Source organism: Camelus bactrianus, chromosome 22 (assembly GCF_048773025.1).
Source record: "Camelus bactrianus isolate YW-2024 breed Bactrian camel chromosome 22, ASM4877302v1, whole genome shotgun sequence".
In the NCBI taxonomy this organism is placed as follows: domain Eukaryota; kingdom Metazoa; phylum Chordata; class Mammalia; order Artiodactyla; family Camelidae; genus Camelus; species Camelus bactrianus.
The window spans coordinates 4782783-4802733 of NC_133560.1; the positions used below are offsets into that span (position 1 = coordinate 4782783).

The window sequence follows — 19951 nt, forward strand, 5'->3', positions numbered from 1 at the left end:
TTTCAATGTAGAACTGGGCCTGGAAATCAAGAAGAGGAGGCTGCCATAGGCATCCTTGGGGGTAAGCTTGCTTTTGGGGCCCCATTCACCTATTAGCTCCATGCAGAGCCCCTAGTAGCACAAGGAACCCTGGGAGCAGAGACAGGCACCAGGCAGCAACTGAGCAAAACAGGCAAATAGTGTCTCCTTAGCTCTAGGCCTAGTAGTGCGGATGCTGTCTTGCTATTTTAATGGCACCAAACTAAACAGGCACAGCTTAGGAGACGCTGCTGTGAGTGACGAATGTTGAGTGTGATTCAGCTCCTTGGTGATCTGGTTTCCTTATGAATGATCCTACTTTTACAACTTATTCATAAGATGCTCCTTTCAAAATGTTACTGGGTCTTTATAAAACATTATATTCTGGTGTTTATGATGATTGCCAAGAATATTTGCAAATACACTATTAGATAAACGTAGAACAGTAACATTTATGCAGGGGAAATAGTACACAGTCAAGGTGAAAGTGAACAGCTTACCGTTGACAGACATTTCCTTCCTCCACTGAAAACTCTCATCAAGCATCTTCAGTGTTTCATCTGCAACATTATGCCTCCAAAGTAAGTAACTTTCAACCCAGTTATCATCTTGTTGTAGTCTTTCAACATCACATGGATCGTATTTATCTGACTTCTCTATGGCAAAAACTAATAAATATCCAAGTCAGCTAAATTCTGCAGTGAACGATAACCAACACTCATACCAGTGGAGAAGAAAGACCCGGAAGAGAAAGCTAAGCTAGTTAAAGACAGATAGACACAGGGATGCAGTTCAGATGAAAATGCAACTTAGAGGATTGATGGAATTTCTAAGTGTGAGAAGAATAAAGTTATCTAAAAATTGCAGCTTTATTTTAAAACAAGCCACTATAGATTTAAAAAATAAGACCACAGTATAATATTTTGCAAACCCCCTCTCAAACTATAAACTAACATCTAGGAAGATCAGTTATGTTATCTGAACTTGAAATCCTTACGCTAGTCAATGAAAAATGAAATTTTATGTTTAAAGAAAGAACTAAGTTATAGTTAAAAAGACATGTGTTTGGCAAGCATCTTTTTAAAAAATGAATGTGAAATGAAATACAAAATGGAAAACTATGTGTGCAGCATTTCCCATAGTTTATTGGAATAATTGTTGCCAATAATAACTTCTCATTCTCCATCTACACACATGCTGTGTTCTCATCAACCTCTATATACCTGACATTCCTCCTTCCACACCCCACTCTGTTTTTCTGTAACTGAACTTTCCTTGTCTCCTCACAACCACCTGCACATCTGAATTCTCCCACTCTGCAAGAGTCCTTCCAAATGCTTCCTCTTACTTCCTGTTCCCAGAAGTAAGTCTTTCCCTCCTGTGAAGAGCCACAGGACCTGAACGACACCTTTCTTAAGGCACTTAATACATTTCCCCTTGACTCAGAGTTATGGGCATGAATGCTGTATCTTTCCATTTAGAGATCATAACAGCACAGCTATACATCCTAAGAACCCCCCAAAACAGATTATAGTAGTGCCAATTAAAAGGCATTTAGGAAACATTTGTTGATGAAATCTATTTCTTCTCTATTTTTATTTTCTTGGTTAGTCAGTACTCTCCCAGGGCCCCAAGGAAGAAACTTCAGAAAACTCCCTGGCTCCTTCATCTCCATTTTTTGTGCATCTACTTAGTTGCCAAGTTTTATAGATTCTGTCTTCTCTCCATTTGCTCTGACTTACTTCAGGCCCTCAGAGGTAACAGCTGAAAGGGTAGGGAAGTATAAAGTACATTGACAGAATTATCTTCTTTGGGTCCCAATTTCCTTATCTTTCAACTGTTTTTTAGATGCTCACAGGGTTGTGTGAGGATCAGATAAAAATGTATGTATGAAAGTACTTGAAAGTTTAAAGCATGATAAAATACAAGATAAGGCCATAAGTCATGTAACTGTGGAGTGCTACCTTGGATATGACTTTCAGTATCTGGGCTCTATTTTTCTAATCTATACAATAAGTGGTTCTGTTGTAGGTAAACCTTGCAAAATGGTTTTTTTAGCTCTGCTATTTGAAAATTCATCAGTATTCAAAGCACAACTTTTCTTTAATTGTAACTTGTAAACACAAGTTGGAAGTAAAGAATTTACACACTGTTTAGCAGCAAGAACGCCCCTGGGAGCATCTGCCCCAACGGAACACCATCCCGTCTGGCCACTGGACAGCCCTCTCCACTGGACCAATATGGTGTTTTCCTTCAAATTACTGACTTCATTTTCAAGAAAATTTCTGCCAAATACCCAAGTCTGAATAACCATAGTTTACTTAACAGCTGTTCTTTCAAATAAAAATGGTAGTCCATGAAAAATGTGAGCAATTTAGCTGGCTACTCAAATATGTGGAAGTATTTAATGTGTACTTCCTGATTTGTTACTCAGAATGTTAAAAGGACATTTACTCTCAAGGGTCAAGATTTAATAAAATTTACTGCTTCATCAAGGGCTTTCTAAAATAAAACTAGCTTAAAATAATTTCACTGAGGGTGCTGACAAGGAAGACTACAATGCGCACTTGCCTTTATTCGGGCTGAGGAGGCAGGAGGTTGGCCCACCATGGCTTCCAAGTCATCAGTGCAAATGAAAAAGGGAAAAGCTTCTCAGTATCACTGTGGAAACAGCTCTGACCTCACGGGCTCCTGAAGTCCCAGGCATCTCTGAGCATCCGCAGACTAAACTCTGAGAACCACTCCTCCAGAACAATATGTGGCAAGTGGTGAAAACTCTGTAAATATTAGCCAGAAGAAGAATAGAACATCACTGTTGTCATGATTACTACCACTACCGGTGTCACCACCAGCGACCCCATCAAGGACACAGCGCCCACTACCAAGAAACTAAAGCTGATTGCTCTTGACAGCTTTTAAGGAAGCAGATCTTTGAAATTAGAACTCTCCATTTATATTAAAATGATTAACTATTGTTATTAATAGAACATGTACTTACAGATGAGATTCCCATTGTTAAACACTTACCCCTAGACAGATAGAAATGGAAGAAGAGAGCTAGAAAAGACAGAGGAAGAGAGGACTGGGGAGGAGGTCAGGTAGGAGTGGGGGGGAGGCAGGAGGAAGGCAGGGGCAAAAGAGGATAGAGAAGAGGGCTGAGGCGGGGAGAGGGAGAGGAGTCACAGAGAGTGAACTGAGCAGCCAAGGGAAGGAAAACCTGACCTGGGACCACTAGGCCAAGTGCAATAATGACCGCTTATGACAACACAATTCGCTGCTTTCAAACATAGCCCCCAGGCAACTGAAGTGGGGGCGGGGTAAAATACACCACTCAAACCTGCCTGTTTGGCATAGTGATTATTTTAGTCTGATTCATTTTAAGAAACAGCAGATACAGGGAAAGCTCTGAAAACTGAGTAGAAGTTACCCTTTTATGAGAAACATTTATATTTACAAGGGAAGCCTCCATTTGTAAGGGTGCCTCCCTCTTTGCAACAGGAAGAGGAGAATGCTGCTGTATTTTTAGAAACTTATCAGTGGAGAAGGTGGTCTGCACCATACCTTTGTTTACTGAGCTTTTCCTGGTCACCTCTAATAACTTGACTCTCCACCCCAACATCTTCTGGTCTTTAGCTGAAGATGGGATTGAAGGTGGTGGCTTGAACCACCTTGGAGAGTCATTCCGTTTTCCTGGCTCTTTTGCATGTATACAGGAGGTATACATGTTATTAAACTTCTGTTTTTCTTCTGTGCATCTTGTTGGGCCCACTGACGTCCTTCAGAGTGCAACGACCCCCGTTCCTGGGCTCTCAGATGTCTGACATTCTTCGCGGAGCATATTTCCCCTAACAAATAGCCCCAGGTAATGCCCACCTTATCAGAGTCATAGACCCCACCGCCCTTCACAGACCTAAACCTCTTTCCTCACCTACAACCAACCAGACTTGCTCACAAGCCCATCAGGCACCTTGTGACCCGACCTTATAAAAGACCCCGACATCCAGCCCTTGGGGCTCACACAGGCACCCCACGTCTGTGTGGCCCGCTGTTGTCTATGACACCGCCCCCTAATAAACTCCTTTCTATTCTTATACTTAATCTCTGGTAAATTCTTTTACCAACCCACGTCACCATGCCACCGACTGGCCGCCCACTGTAACACACAACACATCTGTCTTGTATCAATTTAATTATTAGACCAGTCAAAGGACCTAGAAGGGTAGAAGGAAAATGTTTTCACCTCCACAGGACCCTCAACTGTAAGGGAGTTTTTTGAAAACCAGTCCTTTGGGAAGTCCAGATGTTACAGGAAGAAGCTAAAGGCGTACACGCAAAAGGTATCTGAAGATACCAAAACACACAGGTGTGCACGCACCCTCCCCTCCCCCGCCCCCCAAGGACACATCACTTTCAAAGACTTTACCTCTTGATGATTGAAGCGCACAGATGAGGAAGAGATCAGCCTTATACACAGATACATATGCATCTACTCTCACAACACCTTGTCCTTAGTACTTTCCTCTTGCTGAGGGCCAGCGAAAACCCCATCACAAACCAACACTAATCTCAAGTGGTGACTTTTAGCCTCCTCCTTGCATTTGTTCAAAATAGCTCAAAGCTCATTTCTGGCCGTTCCTTTCTTAAGAAACCGTAATGAACTGTCAGCACACCTATAGTTCATTGTCTCTGCTGTTTATTTCTTCTTATACGAATTTTGTTCTGTAAATTAGTCTTATATTTATACAGTGTTTCACCACCAAACTGTAAAGTTCATAATTTTGCAGAGAAAGAACTACATAAGTGGCAATGGTGAGTCACCTCTGGATCAGACAGGACTAAGTGTTCCAGGGTAAAGATGACTCCTCTCAGTTCTTCATCTCTGTCTCTCATGTACACAGATTCTCAGATCCCACCCATGAGTAGATACTCCGGGGGCGGGGAGGGGGGAGCCCAGTGATGCCTGTTTTAACAAGCCCTCCTGGTGTTCTGATAGTTTTGAGAATTGCAGCTACAGGCCAATAGCTTCATCCCATCACAGAAGATCACCTGCCTCTCAGGCTCTCACCAGCTTCAGGAAAGCGGAGATTCAGGGTAGATTGTGCCATAATGTTCAAAAGCAGCAAATATACAACTGTCAAACATAATGGTAGTTCAAAACCCCTTAGGATCTCTTATTTCTCTAGGACTCTGAGCATTAGTCCACTTAACGTCCTTATGGGGCCTTGGAAGAGCATCTGTTTTGGAGGGACCATGTGAATGTCAACACTGGGAGTGATCAGACCGAAATAACAAAAAAGTCCCTTATTATTCTCCTGCTGGTTGGCCACAGAGCTGAGAATCTGCACTTGTAGCAAGCTCCTGCAGGAAGCTGCTGCTGCTGTCCAGACACCGCACTGTGGTAACTACTGGTCTTTTACAGGGGTGGGCAAAATTGTTCCATAAAGGGCCAGGCTGTAAACAGCTAAATATCTTAGATTTTGAAGGCCACATATGGCCTCCATTGCTGATTCTTCTTTCTTTTTTTTTCAGCAACCTTTTAAAAATACAAAAACGATTCTTAGCTTAAGAGTTATTAAAAAAATATCAACAACAGGACTTTGCTGAGCTCTGGCATGCTGCAGAGAGGGGAGGTGCTTCCTGTTTCAGCTGCTGTCCTTCAAGGGCTGGATTCATACGCTGGATACTGAAAGAGATTTTCTACTTTAGATGGTTTCTCTCTCCACTGATCTATTCAGGTCTTCTTTCAATGTTCTTTAATATCATTTTAAAATTTTCTCTCTAAAGGAAAAAAAGTTATATGTTTCTTCTATTAGATTATTAGGCAGTTTAGAGATTTTTTTTTATGGCTATCACAAGCCAATAATGGCAAGACTGGCAAACCTTATAGCTCTTATTTTCCTTGCCATATTGATAACTAGGTTATTTTATAGCCTGTAGAATTATAGAAATAATAGTGGGGATCACTGGCTTTTTCCTGATTTTCTGGGAATTATTTTGAAGTTTCACAATTAAACATGACATTTCCCGTAGGTTTTTAAAAGGAACACTTGAGAGTTAACGTTTACCTTGTTTGCTGGAAGTTTTGTTTGCTTTTCATAAAGTTGAATTATAGCCAGTGTGGTCTGTCTTTATTAAAATAAACATTTCCCTCATTTAATTTTGCTAGTGCATATATGTTTGTATTTGCTTAAACAAATAAGAAAAAAGAAACAGAAAGCAAATATGGCTAAAGAGGTAAGAGAAGAGAGTGAAGAGGCACAAGAGACAAGACGCTTCTCAATCTTTACTGTTTTATATAGTTACGATTGTTGAACTGTACCCATTCGAAAATTTCACTGAGAAGCATTTTGTTAACGTGGTAAATTCCTCTTCTACATTTTCTGACTACGAGTTATCTTTCCACGCCTGGGACTCACAAAAGTGCTTGGGCCTTAAGTGTACGTGTGCGCCTTTGCGATGGTGGAGAGAGTGGGAGACATCTGTCACTACCAGTTCAATTTCCTTAACAGTCATTGATCCATTTAGGTTTTATACTTCTCATTCAGACAATATTGGATGATTTTCCTTTTCTCCAGAAAGTTTTCCATTTCATCTAAGTTTTCTAAATTTTCTGATATAAAGCTGATTATTGTATTTTTTTATGATTTTTAAAATCTCTCCCACATCAATAATTATACCTGCTTTCTGTTCCTAGTGTATGTCTTTGCTTTCTCCCTTTCTTCTTAATCAGTCATCTTAGGTTTGTCTGTTTCACAAGTCCTTTCAAAAAGCCAGCTTAGGTTTATTGCATCTACTATCTTTTCCCCATAAATCATGAATACCTGCTCTTATTTCCTTCTACTTTCTATGTATTTACTCATGTTCATTTTGTAGCCCTTGAATTGAATCTTTAGCTGATTTTTATTTGGGCCTCGTTTTTTAACAAATGAATATAAAACCACAGATACTCTCTTGCTTAGCTTTAAGTAATTTTTAATTTCCATTGTGAAATCCTCTTTAACCTACGGATTATTAAGCAGAAGGAAAAATTACACACACCCTCTGCCGGGAAGTTGTTAACCCATGGATTATTTAGAGGTGTTATTTTACTTTCCTAACAGTTGATTTGTTTTTGAGTACCTTTTTATTGTGACTTCTCATGTAGTTGCTTAAAATGGGGTGAGAACATGGTCTGTACGATTTAGTTGCTTTGGAATTTCCGAGACTTCCTTTATGATTTAATATGTGGTGAATGTCTGCAAAAGTTCCAAAAGCACAAATATATATTCTATCCATGTAAAGTTATGATATCACATTATATTCTCTATATCAGAAGCTTGATATTTTTAGATATGTGATAAGGACAAAAACTGATAAACTCTTAAGATCTTTTCCTCCTATTCTGATCATGACAGCTTTAAAAGGATGACCTTGAGAATGCTGGAGCAGAATTTAAGAAAATCCAAGTGTTTATCTATCTGTCAGTCTTCTAAAGGCTTCCTCTCTTGGGGGTAGTACTCACTAGTTACGAGGACTAATTTATGACCACCCACCACGTGTTAGCTCCAAAGAGAGCTAGGTATTGCAGATGCAAAGAATAAAGCCTGAGCTTTATTTTGATCCCTTAGGTGGTCCCTAATCTAGAGAGTTTATGTAAAATATCCAGGAGTGAAGTGACACTTTGAATGCCATTTTCTTTCCACCCTTCCTTTTCAGAGAGGGCAGTTGATAAGAACCATCCCTATTTTAAGTACCCTTTACCTACAGGTTCCTTTGGCTCACTGCTAATCTTCCTGCCATTGAAATTCTCCTCTCTGAGATCATCCATGATACTAACATGCCTGGTTCTCTGACTTCTCTAACCACTTTGTCTCCCTCAGCCTAATAAAATGAAGGCATTCCTCAAGGTTAATTCCTTAATTAAAAAAAAACACATTTTCAAAATTAAGAGGACCCCACCAAGGGAAAATCTAAAGGTTATACTTAAGATGAAACAATAATGGTCCTAGATACAAGATCTGAAACTCAGTAAGGAAAGATAAATAAAGATGCTAGTAAATATATGGTATGTAAACAAACACTAAGATATAAAACAACAATAATAAATTGGAGGGGTGAATATGGGGTGAATGTCAGTATTGCTGCACAAAAACACTATCTTTCAAGGATCAGAAAAGAGGAAACACTCCCCACGTATTTTATGAAGCCTGTATAATTTTGATGTCAAAGTCAAACAAGAAAAGTGTAAGAAAGGAAAATTATAGGCCAATTTGTGAATATAGATGCAAAACTTCTAAACAAAATACCGGCTGACTGCAGCAACATACATAAGAGCATAATAGCAAAATCTAGAAAGAACCCCAATTCCACCAATTAGTGTTTTCATTCCATGAACTACAACACAGCTATAAAAAGGAATCTTAAAAACCTGATAAACATAATCTGCTATATTAACAGATTAAAAGAGAAACACCAAGCGAACATAACAGATACAATATGTTCAACAAATGAAGAAAATGCATTTAGCAAAATTCAATCCTCAATTGTGATGGGAACAAAACAACAAACAAAACAAAAACCAAAACTACCAAATCAGGAATAGAAGGAAATGTCTTCATCGTGATAAAGAATATCTACAGAGATCGTGTTTGGGGCTGTCTTTCTAAGATCAGGAATAAGACAAGTAGGCTTTTGTTACTGCTTCAATTTAACAGTGTTCTAAAGGTTCCAGCTAGTGTAAAGTAAAAGCATTTCAAATTGTAAACATCGGCATGTTAGAAAATTATCGTTATTTCAGGTGATACTGTCTACATAGAAATCCCAAACTAATCTAGAGACAAATTATCACAATTAAGAACAGTTAGTAAGGTTTCTGAGTCCAATATTAATGCAAAAAAGTCAAATGTCCTTTCTGTTAACTAGCAACAATCATTTAGAAAATAAATTCTGAAGAGATACTGTTTAAACCACCACAAAAGAGAAAACCTATCAAGTGTCTGGAAATAAATTTAACAAAAGTGGGTTAACTTTATGGAGAAGATTACAAATCTTTCCATAAGGAAGAGCTCAGCAGATAGGTATACCAGGTTCTTAGATAGCAAGACTTAACCATGATAATGTCAAGTATCCCAAAACTGATCTTCTGATTTAATACGTTTCCACTCAAAATCCCTACGAGGCTTTTTTTTTTTTTTTTTTGCAAAAACATGATAAACTGGTTCTGTAATTTATATGGAGGAACAAAGGGCCAAGAAGAGCCTGAGGAAGTGATCTGCATAAGTGGAAACCAGATGACCCATAATGATATGAAGAAATGCTCAATCTCACTGGTACTCAAATGCAAATTAAAACCTCAATGAGATATCACATCACCCCCATCAGATGGGCAAAAATTAAAAAAAAAAAAAACAAACAATGCCCGACTTTAGGGTGTGGAAAAACAAAGACACTCAGAAACTGGTTAAAATAAAAATGGGTGCAATCACTTCGGGAGCTAGTTCAGCATCACCTAGTACAGCAGGGTAGGTGCCTATTCTATGACCCACCCATTTCACTGGTGGCTGCAAACCAGAGTAGTTCTCCAACTCCTTGGTCTTGGGACCCCTTTTACATTCTTAAAAATAACTGAGGACTCTAATGAGTTTATATGAGTTATATTTACCAGTAGTTAGTTATTAGGTATTAAAACCGAGAAAATTTTTAAACATAAGGACACATAAGCACACGTTCCATCAGCTGTCAGAGCAACGATGACATCATCACATGCCACGTAACCTCTGGAAAACACTACTGTATGCTTGTGAGAGAATGACAGTGAAAAAGGAAAAGAGTTATATGAACAGTTTTGACCTTTCAAGATTCTTGAAATGCTCTCAAGGAACTATATAGTTCCTACACCAACTTGGAGAACCACTGCCCTAGAGAAAGTCTAGGCACCAGACATGTAGAAGAATGTTTATAGCAGCACTGTACCTAATCGCAAAATCTAGAAGGGACCCCAAATCCACCAACTGGTATTTTCATTCCCTGAACTACATACAACACAGCTATAAAATGGAATCGATTATGGTTATATTTGACAACATCAACGACTCTTGAGTAAGAGAAGCAAGGCGTGGAAAAATCTATTCAGCTTTTATTTCAAGTTCAAAAACAGTAAATTTAATAAAGTACTTGTGAGGAAGCTGTCATAGGTGATGAAGCTCATGAAAAGCAACAATGAGTAACAGCAACCGCAGGACAAGCGGCTGCCCGTGAATGGCAGGGATACCCAGAAAGTCCTATTTCTTTGGCTGAGTGGTGAGCACATGGCTGTTTATTTTATTCATGTTTTATACATTCTGTACATAAAAGATACTTCAAAATCAAGAAAAGAAGCCAAGACAAAACAAAAATTAAATGATTAGAAACAGTTATTGGATGAGAGAAAATTATTTAACTTAATGGCAATGGAAGAAACCACAAAGGAGTGAAATTCAAAAAATGAAAAATACCCAAGTGATTGATATAAACAAAAAAAGCCCAAACCAATTTTAAAAGCCATACTAATGAAAAAAAATTAACTACAAATGGAAGTAAACATATGAAAAGAAGCTGACTCTCACTAGCAATCAAATGTAAACTAACACAAAGAAGCACGAGTTAAGAACTGAATATTAAGTGGTAATGGAAAACGTTGTTTACTTCATAATATGCGGAGATAAGATCATGTCAATAAAAATGCAACACATAAAACTACATACAGAACAGTCTTTTAACTACTTTTTTTAATGTATAGAAAAAAAGCATCCACTGTTAGAAGAGCTACCTCTGGATGATATGCTTCTGGGGGATTCTCCGGCCTATTTTTTGGTATCACCCACATTTATTTAAATGAATTCATATACTTGTAGAGTCAGGAAACAAACCTAAAATAACAAAACCCACAAACCTTTCAGTTGCTCTTCAAACTCACTAAACAAAGCACAGTCGCACCTCTTTGGTGTCCAAGGCTCGGGACACTATGTTGCCACTGTTTGTAGCCCGGTGTGCCTACCCTCCTTAGGGCTCATCAGTGGACTTCCCATGGCTTCCCGAACACGCCCTGTACCTTATCACTTCAGCGCCTCAGGCAGGACTGTTTGATCTGCCTGGATCACATTCTCTCCCTGGCCGAGTTCTACCATATCCCCAAGTTCTTGAGAAACACCACATTTTCTCTGAAGTTTTTTCTAACTCCGTGCTAACCCAGTCATCCCAACGAGATATGACTTTTCCTTGTCTTTGACTCCTACAGAAGTGATTTTAGCACTTTTATTCCTCTTGACGCAACTTGCCTTTACTTTAGTAGTTAGCTCTGTTTTTAAGCATGTTAGATCAGTCTTTATTTATTTCACGGAGGTACTGGGGATTGAACCCAGGACCCCGTGCATGCTAAGCATGTGCTCTACCAGTGCGCTGTAATTCCCGCCCCCAGGAGTTGGCTGTTTCAAGGCCTCTACTAGATTGTAGTAGTTCAGGAAAGGGCTCTATCCTTCTGCTCTTTCTCTAATATTGACACACTGCTTCCCAGAATTAAGCATGTAGTATGTATGTGAGGAACTGAATCAATTATTGTCACAAGGGATTAGTCTCTTGCTTTGGCCACAAGAAAGAGGAAGAGAGAAAGGGAAATGTTTCTCATCTGAGACTCAGCATGAAATTTCTCACAGAAACAATGCTAGAAAAGAAGACCATTAGTAGTGCATGCAACAATTATGGACTAAGATTTTCTTCTTTTTGCAGCTACAAATCTATCTGTGATTGGTTACTTAATTTCTGTGGAAACAGAAACATGCTTAGAATTCCCAAGAACCTACCTCCAAAAGAGATTTTGGAGTACAGCCAGTGTGTAAAGTGATACACTTGCAGATAATACACGTGTTCCCTTAGGAAAAACCACCGTTTCCTTAGGCCTACCCTAAGCCTCTTCTGAAACAAAACATCATTAATGACAACAGAAAGGATGAAATGAAAGACAGAGGAAGAAGGAAAGTGGACGTTCCTTTCCCATGCAAGTCTTCATATTAATTAAATTCCTATTTGCCATGGCTATGCTGATAACGCACCTACATACATTCACACACATCCAGGGGTGACAGAGCCCTCCCTATACTTAATGCCAGACAGTGCTTTACTTGGAAATAGCACTGCTCTTCATGAGACATATTGTTAGGGCTGCTCTTTGCCAGATTTGGGTGGGGGAGGGGTGATGGTTAGGACAGCTCTTAATACAGCCTGGGACTCATCTCCATATGTGTGTATTTAAGCATTGCTATTTTCAGTCAAGGACTATGCAGTGAGAACTGTGCTAGGTACAGAGGTGAGTCAGACCCTGCCCTCAGTGCTCACAGGTTGCCCCAGACTCATGTGCTCTACTGGAGGAAATGAACACTAAGTCAACAAATGAAGGACATAATTACAGATTATGGTAAGAGCTGTAAAGGAGGCGAGATGGGGAGGCTGTCTAATAATCGGCAAAGGCCTCTCAGATACATTTAAACCAAGATGGAAAAGAAAAGAAGAAGCTAGCCACGCTCACTACCTGTAAAGAGCCTTCCAGGCAGAGAGAAGGGGAAAGATCCTGAGATGGAAAGAGCCTCAGTCCGTCTGAAGAACATAAAAGCAGCAGTGGGGCTGGTCATATTTTTCAAACTGTGGGTCAGTGGGTCACGTCTGGAGGTTGTGATGTCACTTTTGTGGGTCACTGTATCAGGGAGTCACAGGCTTTTAGCCTGAGCACTCTTTAATGAACTTGTGCTTCAGTTCTGTGTGTACTAGATTATGTAGAATATGTTTCTTACTGTGGGCAGTGGTGAAATCTGCACTAAGCAACAAGAGCAGGACCAGATGAGGATGGGGGTGGGGGCACAAGCTAGGACAGACATGGCCTTGCACTGTAGGCCACCATAAAGAACTGGGATTTTGATTGTAAACACAGTGTAAAGGTACTGAAGGGTTTCAAGTTGGGGAGTGCCACGATCTAATTAGACACACTGGTGTTGCCAAAAGATCCCCACAGTGAAATTCAGAAGACCTGACCACCAGCCCAGGTCTAGCCACTAACACCATGGAGTTTGAGCAAATCATTTAATCTCTCTAGATGTTACTTTCTTCATTGTAGAAACAAGAAGGTTGGACCAAGATGACCTTTAAGATCTTATCTGTTGCTGAACTTCTATGACTATATTCTACCTCTTCTGTTGGGCATAAGTAAATGACTATTGGGGAGCACTAGCTCGTTAGGTCAAGTTCTGGGTTATTTCTTAAAATGTTATTAACCATGTAGCTATGAGTGACATTTCTATGGAAAGTAATGTTACAATTCTTTCTGTACTGGAACCGGCTACATTATTAGAAATGAGATCTCTGGGCTAAAAGTGAATCAAGTGCTTCTGCAACTCTCTGGTACAAAGTATGAGATGTGAAGAAAATTGACAGGGAGGGATGAAAAGATTTACTGACCAGGTTATTTGGAACAGATTTCCTTATTTGTTCTAGGTCATCAACCGACATATAATCTCGGGCAGTCTAAAGGTGCCGGGAACCTCTGCTGAGCACTAAAGTCAAGATGTGGAACCTGAACTCTTTACAGTCACCACAATGACTACTGAGGCAAAATATCCATTGAGAGCCTACTAGACGCTAACCCCATGCTACACAGTTTGATATATACTTTTTCATTTACTCCTCTTAACCTAATTCTTTGAATTTCACAGACATGGAACCAGGGGCTCAGAAGACACAAGCAAGATATTAAGTGGCAGGGTCAGGGTTTGACTATTTATTCCCTATTTATAATAAATTATCCTGCATGCTTTTCGAAATTACTGTACAAGAATTCAACCATCAGTTAAATATTGGACAACTCAAGTATCTGTGACACCTGGAAACAGAATGGTCACTCAACAAAACAATTCTGTACTCACAGGACTTTGCAAAGTACCATGTGGGATGAAAAGATAAGAACTTGTTCCAGCCTACTTCGTGGGTAGCAGGCTGGGTTCTCTGAAGTGGAATTAGGCAAAACAGCCAAGGAATTTGGATCCCCTATTAAGCAGACGTGAATAGTATTAAGGCAGTTTCCAGGTTCATGTTCTTGATTGTTGCTGGTGAAAGGTCAGCAGGAGAGCTGTGGACTGGACACTATCACCTGTGCCAAGGGCCTAACAAGTGTCCCTGCAAGTTCTATAAACTCGAGATGTGAGAAACACCAATTTCCAACTTACATTAACCCTTAGAAAACAATGGACGCGTTACTTGTCCAAGTGGAGCCGTGTGCGTGCCACATTATAGAGCGGAAAACCTTGGAAACGTAGAGGGTACGGTCCCCGTGAGAATCGAAATAGTCCTTAATTCCTTTCACAGAGACACCGGCAAACACCCCAGCAAAGTTGGGGACGCTCACTGCACACCTGCCTCAACACCGAGAATGCGGTACCCACCTGTCACATACTCAGCTTCGAACCTCCGTCGCGTGTCAGAGATGAGCTTGGCTTTATTCTGGGCTTGATACTAGAAGGAAGACACGAAGGGACGCTTAAACACTACGCTCACCACCTCACTTCCCCTCAGCCCAGCCCACCTGCACCTGAGTGCGCGGCCCCCAGGCCTCAGAGGCAGCTTCGGGGTCCGGGCTGGGGGGCCCGGCAGCGGTGCGGTCGGCTCCTCACCTCTGCCATGGTCGCTGTCGTGGACGTGATTGCGCTTGCAGTCGCCACTTCCACAGCTGCAGACCGAGTATCTCACCACCAGCCAAGCCGGCCCCGAGGTAAAGAGAGAAGGGCGGGACGTAGAGGTGGTCGCGTGACAACGGAAGGCGGGCGGAAGCGTCGCCGCGTCGACCAATCCGATGCGGCCGCCTGGTTCCGGAGGCAGGACCGGGCCCTCGCCCTAGCTTTCCAGTCGCTTCCCGCTCGGGCCCCGCCCCCTGACGTCCCCTGCACTGCGGGTCCGCCCCCGCCAGCCGGGGGATCGCGGGCGCTTCCCTCGCGGAGCTCCGCCCGTGCGAGCTCCGCCTGCTATTCGCTTTCACAACAATCCCCGGAGGCCACGCCTCTTGAGCCTTCCTTGGCAACCGTCTTCTGGCCAGCTGGGCAGGCTCCGCCTCCTCTGCGCTGGACGCAGCCTCCGGCCTGGGCCTCCCAAGATGCAGCGCGCGAGCGGGAGGTTTGGAGTCGTCGGACGCTTCGCCTGTTTGTGGCGTCGGGGACGTGGCGGCTGTGGTACTCGGGAACCCCACGCGCAGAGGTAGGGCCGGTGGCGGCTTGTCTCCTCAGGTGACTTTCGCCGAGGAGGTGGCGGGGCTGGGTTGGCTCCCCTGGTCCCTTCATTGCGGAAGAGCGGGAAGGAAGTGGGCGTCCTGGGGCCTGTGCCCATCATTCTGTGGAATAACTAGATTTCATACTATGTTCTGGGAATTTTTCGCTTGAACCTTTCTTTGCCTCTGCAGCATCTTTCCCACTTGGAGTGTGAAATACTTAGCAATGAGTAGATATTTGAAATCTTTAAAAGTTATATGAAGTTAAAAAGATGTAAAGCGTCTTTCAGTTTATTAATTAAGATAGTTCACAGCTGGGGCGAATTTGCCTCCCAGGGGGCATTTGGCACTGCTTGGAGATATTTTTGGCTGTCACAACTGAAAAATTACAAAGTTGTAAGAAGAAAAGAACAATTCTCATATTCCCACGGTCCCTAGTCAACCACGATGGACGCTAGCATTTTTTTGTTCCAAACTTTTAAAATATATGTTTACTTTTTTTTAATGAAGAGAAATACACACATTGTGTAAAAAGTATTTGAATACATCTTCGAAGTAATAACATTTCAGATATAGCTAAAGTTTCTCTCTGGCTCCACTCCCCTACCCTGATACCCTTCATCTTCTCCAGAATAAACAGTCATTGGAATTTGGCAAGAATCTTTGCATTTTTTATTTTGGACCAGGCTGCCTGGGTTTGAAACCTGGCTCTGTCGCTTACTATCTGTAGGCCTTAGAGAAGATCCTTAAACTCCATGCTTCTGTTTCCTCATGGAAATGGGTTAATAAGGGTATCATGAAAAATGAGTAAGTTAGTGCAAAATGCTTAGAACGGTGCCTGGCACAGAGAAAGCAGTCCGAGAATGTAGCCATTGAAGGTAAACAAAATATATAATGCTGTTTTATGTGTTTTGATTTTGATACATAATGTACTACAGTATACATTTTTCTGCAACTTATTTTTTTCACTCGATTTTTGAACTCTAGACACAATGTTATCTATCTAATTCATTCCTTTTAACTACAAGATGATATCCCATCTGTATTTATTCATTCCTCTATTGGTGGTCATCAAAGTTTTTACTTTTTATTTAATATTACAAATAACAGCACAGTGAACACTCTAGAGCAATGTCCTTGTGCGTTATTATGTAGGATTATTTCTCTGGGTTTGTATCTAGAAATGAAATTCCTGAATAGAAAAACAAAAAAAAATTTTTTTAACAAAATGAAATAAAAAAAATCCTGGGTGTATGCATTTCCATTTATGCCAAATTGCCTTCCAAACATCTCCCTTTAATTTAATTAAGTATTCATAATTATTTCCTATTGATGGCTCTGCCTCCAGTCTCACTTCACTCCCCCTGTCACAGGATCTTTATTATTTAGAAGTACAATCTTGTGATTTCTATTTTTGAAATCTTTCAGTGGTCTATCATTGCTTAGAGAAAGAAGTGCTTAGTATAGCATAGAGAGCCTTTAATTTAATCTTTTTAAATTCTCTTAGTAGATCACCATTCCCCCACATTCTTCTACACTTCAGGTACCCTAAGCTTTTTTGGGAAAGGAAAAAGGGAGATTGATTCTGGGTAGGCCCCAGCAGATGACTTCTAGTTATATAGGTAGAAAAAGTTTTAACAGTGGACCCACTCTGTAGCCCAGTTAATTTACTTAGGTAAACAGTATCCTATATGTTGGAAAAATGACACCTATGAGTATTATGCTCATGAGATTATGTTTAATATTATTAGGTGAATTTTTTTAGTTAGATATATTTTTTAATTAAAAATTTTTTTTATTGGTGTGTAGTCGGTTACAATGAGTCAGTTTCTGGTGTACAGCATAATGTCCCAGTTATACATATATATACATACATTCCTTTAGTTAAGTGTCTTAATTCTACCTTTATTCCAAAGATAGAATTCCAAAGACACTGTCCATTGGTTGCAATCAATATGGTTTCTTAGAGAGTTTTTTAGATTTCATCTGCAGATGATATAGTGCTCTTTTAGGATCTTCCTGAACCATTCCTGTAGTTTATTTAGAGTTCTGAAATTTATAATGCCTAATGAATTTACTAGCATTTAATGGAACATTGTTTATTTGGTAGGAGGCTGTGAGAGAAGGTTGGATAAGGGTGATAATTTGTTGCCAAACTATTATATTTAGATTATCATGTATTGTTTTTCTAGTATACGCTCACGTCTTTTTTCATTTTATGTGTAAAATATAAAGTCAACTTTGATGTGTGGTAATAAAAAACAGGAAAAGCTCAAATTAACTACATATTATTTTATAAATAATCTGCATCGAAATCTCTCTCCCATCCCCCTCCAGCTCTGCAACAGAAGGTAAAACTGGTTTGAGTTACCTGTTACTTCAGCAGCCACTGTTGTAAGAGTACTAAGTAAAAAGTCAAATGACTAGTAGGCTGGAATGCTAAGTCTGGTGTCCCGATTTGATTAATCAGAGCTTGTTAATATTGGTTTAAGAACTTCTGAATTGAAACTTAGTTTCACTTGTTTCCAGATTATTTCTATCTGAAAAAAGAAAATTACCACTTACTTCACAGGCTTAAAGGTTTTTCTTACGAACATATGCTAAGAACTTTTACTTTTAAAATAGATGTTGCATCAGTATAAAATAAAACATATACACAGATATGAGAATTCAGTAAGCCTTGAGATTACAGAAAGTTTGAGGAAAAAATTTATACATTAAAATATTAATAACTTCTAATTTTGAACTCTGATGATGGTCCATTTAGAATAACTTATATTGAAAATGTGCATATTTTTACAATGGTATTTAAAAATAAAAAGCAGTGACCTTTCATATAACAATGTTTTTCAGTCTCTTTGAGTCTAAGTCCATGAGAATAAGTTTTCTTTTTGCCTAGAGCTCATGCTAAAAGTATGTTGAATTAAGATTATAATAGGCCTTTGAATTCCATGCCCTACTTTATAGCAGTGGTTTGCAACCTTTTATCTCTCCATCATTTATATGTTCAATGTACAATATTTAGTGTCTATGTTTCCAGGTGGTAACTAGTTCATGGGTCAGAGATCTGTTGGGGGCTGGTGGAGGGGGGCGTGGGTGCATGCAAATCTTTTGAATGAGGGGACAGTTACCTGATCAAGCTTGTGTTTTAGAACAATAACTGAGGTAGCATAAATAGATGGATATATTAGAGGGGAGAGAGACTAGAGTAAGGAAGGCTGATTAAAGGGCTTTTTACCACGATCTAAATGAGAGATGAAAGCCTGAACTAGTGGCAATTGGGACAGAGAGTTGGGAGAAAGAAGTTTTTTTTTTTTTACTTTTACTTTTTTTTTTAGAAGGGGATAGGTAGTGAGGTTTTTATATATATACACACACATATATATGTGTGTTGTGTGTGTGTGTATATATATATATATATTTTTTTTTTTTTAACAGAGGTACTGGGGATTGAGCCTGGGACCTCATGCATGCTAAGCATGCGCTCTACCACTGAGCTATACCCTCCCCCTGAAAGAAATTTCTAACGTTAGGAACTTGGTGATAGCGTTAGAAGAGCAGCATGTAAGAGGCCTGATTTTCCTAACTCATAACTTTATCAAGGTGCAGCAGTACATACTCTAAAATTTAATAAGGGAGTGATTCTACTGATCTTTTAGCAATCAGATCCTCCTTAGTCCTGTCACACTTGGTGTGACATTGTGTTGATTACACATTAGTTGTGACATCTCGTGTTAAAATCCCAAAACCCTTTTCTGGACACAAGTTATTTTTGGTTGGTTTTAGTATTAAGAAATCTGAAAACCTTTTTAAGTGAGTAGGTAGTGAAAGACAATGAGTTCTTAGATCTTTACCTGAGGGTATGTAATTTTAATGCTAAGAAAAGAATATATCATTTAATGCTAAAAAGTGACAGTTTTTAGAAGTCTTCTAAGAGGTCTGAGATGTCTGTGGGAAATTTGAAATAAAGAAAATATTATTCATATGTTTTGATGTAATATAACCAATACGTTTATTTCCTTTAAAGTAAAAGGTCATTTTATGAGTGAAAGCCACACCTTTGATTTCCCTATCTTCTTTACTGATGAAGTTGAAACTACGTTGGGATACCTGTTGTCCCAGATCTTTGCATGCATTGTCTACCAATATACTACTAAGCCAGTTGGCTTCTGTTGGTTCGTATTAGGATAGAGTATCTCCAGTTACTTCAGTCCTACTTCTTGAAATTCTCAAAAACAGGATCGTCAGTTTGATTTAAAAAAAAAACAAACAAACAAATTCCATAGAGGAATATATTTATCTGTTGCTCCATAACAAATTACTCCCAAATTCAGCAGCGTAACAACAAACATTTATCATCTTCAAATTTCTGAGGACCGGGAATTTGGGAGCAGCTTAGCTGGGTGGTTCTGGCTCAGGAAGGCTGGACTGGAGCTGGAAGGTGTGATCCCAAGAAGGCCCACTCACATGGCTCTTGGCAAAAGGCCCCAGTCCCTTGCTGGCTGTTGGCAGGAAGCCACAGTTCCTTGCCGTGTGTACATCTCCATGGGGCTGCCTGTGTGTCTTAATGATACAGTGGGTGTTTTTTTTTTCCAGTGCAAGTGATCCAAGGAAGAAGTCTACGAGGAAGCCACCATATTCTGTGACCCAATCTTCTGCTGTAATCTCTTGGCTAGA

The 19951-nt window shown here is 39.9% G+C and overlaps 2 protein-coding genes across 13 annotated transcripts in view; one reads left to right on the plus strand and one right to left on the minus strand.

The window, feature by feature from the left end:
* The window catches only part of LOC141574625 (uncharacterized), a 110048-nt gene extending 95241 nt beyond the window's left edge, over window positions 1–14807 (minus strand). For 7 of the 12 annotated variants that reach the window (XM_074350068.1, XM_074350067.1, XM_074350070.1 and 4 more), the window contains exons 1-4: window positions 14688–14807; window positions 14460–14529; window positions 2590–2795; window positions 519–686 (exon numbers count right to left, since the gene is read on the minus strand). The gene's annotated coding sequence lies outside the window, so the exon portion shown is untranslated. The remainder of the gene's footprint in view (window positions 1–518; window positions 687–2589; window positions 2796–14459; window positions 14530–14687) is intronic. The other 5 variants (XR_012501512.1, XM_074350071.1, XM_074350075.1 and 2 more) reach the window with 5 other exon arrangements.
* A 294-nt stretch (window positions 14808–15101) lies between these two features.
* The window catches only part of LOC141574627 (Fanconi anemia group B protein-like), a 33669-nt gene continuing 28819 nt past the window's right edge, over window positions 15102–19951 (plus strand). The window contains exon 1 of the mRNA XM_074350080.1: window positions 15102–15264. The gene's annotated coding sequence lies outside the window, so the exon portion shown is untranslated. The remainder of the gene's footprint in view (window positions 15265–19951) is intronic.